This window comes from Nilaparvata lugens, chromosome 10 (assembly GCF_014356525.2).
Source record: "Nilaparvata lugens isolate BPH chromosome 10, ASM1435652v1, whole genome shotgun sequence".
NCBI lineage: Eukaryota > Metazoa > Arthropoda > Insecta > Hemiptera > Delphacidae > Nilaparvata > Nilaparvata lugens.
In genome coordinates, this window is record NC_052513.1 from 15,758,442 (window position 1) to 15,765,546 (window position 7,105).

Sequence of the window (7,105 nt, forward strand, 5' to 3'; positions counted from 1 at the left end):
TCCATCTAGCTGTTTATTTGATGAAGCTGAATTTTCATCTAGCTGTTTACCCTGTTGTCAATATTTGCAGTAGCAGAAGTCTTCGGGGGGAATTGCAGCATTTAATTTGGATTTTCTTATAATAATAATTAATTCATTAGCATTTGAATAATTTCATATCTCAGTAATTTCCACCTTAATACACAGTCTGGTTCAGAGGAAACGCATGTTTTTCGAATCGCTAGTACTCGGCGACGGGAGGGGTATTGCCCTGGTAAAAATGTTGGCAGACGGCCCATATTTGACCGAACCTAGTGAGGTCTATGTTATAACTCGGATTTTCTTTTTTCTGTATGTATGTAACACATTAACGACCAAACGCGTTGATAGAATTCTATGAGATTTGGCGAAAATGTTCATTTTTAACTGCGCGTCGATGTATACACCAGGTTTTCTGAAATAATTTTGCATTTCAATGATAATATGAAAGGAAATACTTCGGTATCACTATATAATATATCATCTAATCTGAAGAAAGGATAAATCAGCCTATAGAATTATTCACAATCAATCAGCTGACAAGTGGATTATTTATTGCATGCATTACACAGATGTCTGGAGATGCCGGTGAACAGGTGACATCAGATACTTGTGGATGAAAAAACTGCGTGAGGTTTACTGTTCAAAGAACTACTAGTGCTTTTCTAAACACTACAACAATATTTCGATCGGGCATTGCACCTTGAAGCCCAACTCTAAAATATTGACGGAAAAGCGTTACACCGTGACTACGGATTCTTTGTTTCTAAAAAAAACTGCTCGGCAGCGAATACACGATGTTGTACGTTACAACACTCATAGCAACTGGAATGGCATAGTATGGGCCGTCTGCCATCATTCGTTTTAGGGCAATACCCCCTCCCGTCACAGAGTACTAGCGGTTCGAAATACATGCGTTTCCTCTGCACCACTCTGTATAAAGGAAGGAATTGGCTCATACATGTGCAGGATACGGAATTTATTTATTCATTCATTGTATAAAACAGTATAATCTGTAATATAATAAAGAAAAGAACTGGCTTATATACGTAAGGGATAGGAAATTCACGAATGACGCACGCGCCTGAACTACTGAACTGATTAAATTGAAATTTGCATCCAGATTCTCGATTCTCATTTTCCCGAGGATGGTTATAGACCTATTTTCACTTTTGGTATTCAATCAATTATAATTTTTCAATGTTGTTTTCCATCACGAACTGCTTATTATTAAATCACTTCTTGCTTTTAGAAAAACCGACTAGCAGTCAGATATTTTTACAATAAATGAATAAATCATTTTATTAAAGGTTGTTACCAAGAAGATGGCGGAACTGCCGAAAGATCTCGTTGGCCAGTGAGTGATCTATTCATTTATTGTAAAAATATCTGACTGCTAGTCGTTTCTTCTAAAAGCAAAAAGTGATTCAATTATAATCTCAATAATTAAACAAATTTATTCAATTTATGATTCATAGTTTATGTGAGATAAACGTCCAATCAAATCGTTATTGATACATTCAATATCAGGATGGAACTTCAATACCAAATTCAATCTATTTTTGCTTCAAACAGACCCTTGCAGAGCACGGGTTACCTGCTAGTTAGATTTAATTTCTGTGTGGTTATCATAGCTTGGTCCACTTATGAGAGAAGAGAATGACAACGACATTCAGTCCGACTGAAGCCAGATATCTGCTGCATGTGGAGGATCCTGTAAATCTACATTTTTCATAATGCTGATCACAGATCAAAATCTCAAATTAATCTTGATTGGTGCAATTCAAAATTAGTAGTTTAAATTGATTTTGGATTCAAATTTTGTGATCTCACTTGTTGCAACCCAACCTTAATGATAGATGAACAGTAGTTGGATCTGAAATCCTATGGAAATTGTTTTAAAATTATTAAATTTATAGAGTTGGCAAACAATGAGACAGTAATAACCTGATTTGAAACATTTTGTTCAGAACATACCAACAAAACATGAAGATGGAGGAGTCTAGGCGCTTGCAAGAGTATAAATAATCAATTATTGAGAGAAATAATGAGATTTAACAATATATTGAATGCTAGTTATATTCATGATTTTGTATAATTGAAAATAGTTATTTTATTAATATTTAAATAATGAACTAAATGCACTAGTGGTTGTGCCAATAAGCTAGTCGCTAGTCTATGGTGTAATATTGACCTCAGGATCTTAAATAACCTTCCGGCAGTCGCGCTGTTGTAAAAAGTACAACAGTGTCAGTTTTTTGCTGCACAAAACTATTGAATGGAGTGGTGTCAGTGAATGAGTCACCTATGCATTACAAAACTTTCCCCCATCGCTCTACTGAGTTGCAGTATCAACCGAGCAATGGTTCAGTCTTTAGGTGCCATTTTGTCGCGACAGTGCATAAGTCGCACTGTGCATAAGATAGGGAAAGACTGTTACGGGGACTGTAAACGAACCAATAACATAGAATTGATGCTTTGATTGATGTACCTTATTGGGCTATGAAATGGTAATCATCCAAATGTTCATAGGCGTAAAATAATCCAAGAAGATGGAAAAAGTGATTGTACAAGTAATTAATATGTTTTGACAGTAAAAAGAGTACATAACACAAATTGGATGTTGTAAAAAATACAACACGCGACTGCTCGTGTGATTGAGTAGGGCGCGACTACCGGAAGGTTAACAACTATGCTATAACTCGATATAATCAAGCTAGAGGCTACCAAATGATGATTTGACGAATAAATACTGTTGTTTATACATAAATTCATATTTTATCACTTTATTATTGCTTTGAATCGTAATTTTTTATAGATTTTCACTTTGTTTATAAGTCTCAATACATTTTTAAACTGATTCTTGAGCTCCTGGAATTATGGCTCTATTGATTTTCTTTGCAAGTATTGTATTCATGCCACATAAAATAGGATAAATCCGGTTTATCCAGTTTCGAATTTTACCAAAGATTAATGAGATTGAAGAAAGTGTCTAATATATGAGGTTTAATCAGTAATATAAGCCACAATCATATTTTATAAAGAAGTTTAATCCAAATATTGTAGAGGAATTCAATTTTTATCGTGCAAATTTAATGTGTCTGCATACACATGTACAATCTTTTTGTGTTCATATTTTAATCTTGATAGTGTGCTATATAGTATCATTGTTGTTATTTTGTTGAATAGTTTTAACGATAGCTGTAGTAATATAATTCAGTAAATGATTGTTAGTGTCCTATTGATATATATAATAATGAATAGAACCGAGTGTCAGTGAAATGGAATTGTATCCTGGTTTTGAAAAAGTCAATTATTTCAGTTACCATTTGAATGTTTTCTAGTTTTCTCTATTAACAAACTGAAGCAACTCATTTTATTGTTTATTCACATTAATTGAATCAATGTTTTGTATACAAATTATTATTGTGTTTACTATAAAAATTATGGAAGTGCTTCGTACCTCAATCCAACACTTTGCAAAATCAGTGGAGATTCATGGAAATCGTCTCTTTCTCTTATTCAATTATCAATACTATATATTTTAATTTCTCTATTCTGCTTTTGTATCACTATATTCTTGGAGATACGTAAGCCATTTGCATAATCACATGCTATACGTCAATTCGCAAGTCTAGACTGATTCTAGAGTCAATCTAGACTGGATGCCTTTGTAATGTATCTTTTTACTAATTTAGAAGAATTTTCTACTGATTTTGTCGAGTATAAATCGAAAAATTTATATTTAATATTGACTCACGTCAATGAAAAATATTGATAAGAAATTTAACAAAGCAACGAATCATATTCAATTATTACAAAATTGAAAGATGAAAATTAAAACTGAGTACTGTTTCAAAATCCGATTTGTCTATTCAATCCCATGAATTACATTTTTTAGTAGATACAAAATGACTAGTAGATCTAAGCGCATAAATATAGCACAAATCTAAAAACTTTGTTTTGTGTTTTCTGTAATAATCCATGTTGACTATAAATCAAAAAGAATTTTAAATTATTAGCCTGTATTTTATAAGTAAATTATTTTTAAGGATTCCTTATTATATTATTAAGAAGTTTCTTCTACAATTTTCAAACATTTTTATTTATTTATCAGGTTACAAACAATACAAGTGATTTCCAAGCCAGTGTTCTGATAAGATGTCTCTTACTTAATTTTTTACGTTTTTCAAACTCCACTACCTAGTAAAAATATTATTGATTTTCACTTGTTCAAAAATCTAGTTTGAAGAATATTAAACTTTTCTTTGAAAATACTTTTATTCTACTTCAATTATGAATTTATTTTTATGCATATGGAATTGTTTTCTATTGGTGAGAAAGAACATTACATTAGTTAAGACTGGTCAAATAGACAGATAGATGGTATATTCATTAATAAAAATATTGTATGAAGAATTTACACCAAATCTCATAATTATTAACCGCTATATATTCTATATAATGTGTAATACGACTGTGTGGGGTGGGGTAGTGTCTTGTAAAACATGAATAATTATTCTGAAATTAAATTTTGTTTTTACTGGTATGAAAGAATTTCGAGAACGTTTAGCTATCTCTAATACTACTACTTCTGTAGAGTTTCAAGGGTTACCAATATATTCAAAAGCAATACTATCTCATTGATTCACTCTCATATATTTCGTTAAACAAAAACCACATAATTACATTGTAAAAATCGTTATATTCATACTATAATCAATTATTTATGTGTCATACATTTTACCATCTAGTCTGAAAAATTCAAATCGCACCAACTCATTTCTAGATTCATCTTATTTATATAAATATAAGGTTATTGAGCGTAGTATATATTTAGTAGATAGATAAATAAATTGACTGTTTTCATTCTATGTACCTAACAAATTTATTGATTTCCATTATGTATCGTTAAGCACGATTAGTTTTACAAATTGTTGTTATAATTGTTTATCTTTTTGCACTTTTATGAATTTATACTGAGATTTTCTAATACCAAATTGAGTTAATAATACAGTTTGTATTATTAGTTTTTTATATTTTAGTAATTTATTACCGGTATGTTGTGGTTATTTATTTAAAACTTCTGGTTTGATTGATGTTGCTTTCCATGACGAAACACTATATAATAACAACTTTGTTGAAGTTCTGACACTGTGTTACTTGTAAATATTTGAAAAAGCCTGAGGCTGATGAAGCTCCTCTTCAGGAGTGAAATGCATTCCTCAATACTCCAAGAAAAGTAAGTGTTTTTCAAATATTTACAAGTAACACATTGTCTGAACTACAACAAAGTAAAAAAACTTTTTGTTTGTTTATATTTATTGATTAAATTTGTTTTCTTCTTTTAATATTTTATCACTAATCAATTCAATTATTTTATTTCATCAATTGTTATTACCGTATTCATTTATTTATTTTATCATTCAAGTAATTCTAGTTAAAATTAGCAAATTTCCTATTTACTCTAGTACAAATTAATATTTTATCTTTGTCTACCAATAACTGTTGAGTTACCCTAATGAATAGATTATTTCTTCAAATTAGCTTATTACCAGTACTAGATAATATCGTTAAAATTTGTGTTGGATGTTTTGTTATTTATAATGTTAAACTCGTAAAAAAGATCTGCTCTGTTATCTCCTCTTTATTTAAGTTCTAAACTTTATTGTGGTTTCAAGGTTTCAAAAGTAAATTATTACCCTTATAAGAAGATTTGATTTTCCGCTGTTCATGAGTAGATAAAATTATTGAAAAGACTTGTGCTGTTTGTAGAAGAATCTGCTCCTGCCATAAGTTTGATAGAATATTCTGGAAGGTTGTTCGATTCGATGGGTTGTAGTGATTGAATTTTTACTCTATTCAAAACATCCTTCAATTCTATTCATTAGTGATTACGATCTAGAATATTTAACTATAAATAGTGATTCAAGAGAGAAACATGGTTAATTATAAACTCTTCTAGATTATAAAAGTTGTGAAACATTTTTGCCGAAATTTGCTAGTATAAAATATTGACATATCCTATTGCAGTTTCAGTGAATCTCATTTACTTTTATATTATAAATATACTGTAAATGTATTTTTGTTATAGTGTGTCGTATAATATGTTGCTGTTTTTCTTTCAATGAACATGAGTGGAATAAAAATATTGTTTTTAGAATGTTGTTTACTAAATTATTATTTTTTTTTAGTTTCACTATATAAAATTTATAAAGTACCACTCGTTATTTATTTATTGTCTAGTAAGTTACGGTATCATATCAGTTTCTAATTGAGGTACAGTATGCCTACGGTACTACCAGGACCTCCTAAATAGGTATTTAGGAGGTCCTACTGGTACTACCCAATGTACCTAAAATAAAATGTATTCTATAATAGGAACCTTGGTACTACCAGTATATACTTTATCACCAAAAACCTCTGATCATAGGGGATTTATTCATGATTCAAATTAACAGGCTTTCGTGCAACCGGAGCCATAATTTTTTGAATTACACATTAATGCATAAATACTTTGGAAAATTATACTAGTAGTTCTGTGAACAGTAGACCTCTCACGCAGTATTCTCATCCACAAGTACCTGATTGAAACTATAGACCTTATGGAAATACAGCAATAGACTGGCTTCTCCACACATCTGTGTAATCACTTGTCAGCTGATTTATGATGAATAATTCTATAGTCTGATTTTTACTCCAATATTGGCGAATGAAGGAGGCTCCTTTTTCCTTTTATATTATCCTTGAAATGCAAAATTTCCAAAAACCTTGTATATACGTCGACGCGCAATAAAAAAAGGAACATACCTGTCAAATTTCATGAAAATCTATTACCGCGTTTCGCTGTAAATGCGCAACATATAAACATTCCAACATTAAGAAAAATGCCAAACCGTCGACTTGAATCTTAGACCTCACTTCACTCGGTCAAAAATAGAAAACTCAAGTCAAATTGCGTTTCTATTGAAATAAAATGGTTTAGTATTTTGGAAAATTTAAAAAAATCGTGTAATCACTAATCGATGTTATCGATATACACATCGATTTGCGGGTAATCGATTTTAACAGTCGACTTTGATAGTCG